This window comes from Cariama cristata, unplaced genomic scaffold (assembly GCF_000690535.1).
Source record: "Cariama cristata isolate BGI_N322 unplaced genomic scaffold, ASM69053v1 scaffold17217, whole genome shotgun sequence".
Classification (NCBI taxonomy): domain Eukaryota; kingdom Metazoa; phylum Chordata; class Aves; order Cariamiformes; family Cariamidae; genus Cariama; species Cariama cristata.
Window position 1 is genome coordinate 19,038 of NW_009625098.1, and position 355 is coordinate 19,392.

The following is a 355-nucleotide window of genomic DNA, read 5'->3' on the forward strand; positions in this document are numbered from 1 at the left end:
GAGGCTCAGCAGCTGCTGCGGTCACCCCGTGACCCGGGGGTCAGCCAGCATCGGGAGGAGGCACCATCCTCTTCCTCACTGGAGCTTTTTGGGGTGAGGGGAAGGAGCTCTCGGCAGGGAGACGTTTTTGAGGGGAAAGTCAGCCTGCAGTTTTAAGAGCTTTGGGGGGGGCTATTTCACTGATGCTGAGGCCACCCCAAAGCCGCGCTGCTCCTTCTTCCCATGCTAAAACACACAGCAGGCAGCTCCGGCTCCTGTAGCATCGCAGACCACAGCCGTAAACCCCAATTTCTGCCCATCCCGGGAGCCCACTGGCCCTCGGCAGCGCGGGACGCTGCTTTCCCTGCCTCCTGGG

At 62.3% G+C, this 355-nt stretch overlaps 1 protein-coding gene across 1 annotated transcript in view; it reads right to left on the reverse strand.

Annotated features, from left to right (window-relative positions):
- KSR2 (kinase suppressor of ras 2) overlaps nucleotides 1–355 on the reverse strand; it is a gene marked incomplete at its 5' end in the record, with an annotated part of 14,393 nt that overhangs the window by 9,966 nt on the left and 4,072 nt on the right. The gene's annotated exons all lie outside the window — the stretch shown is intronic.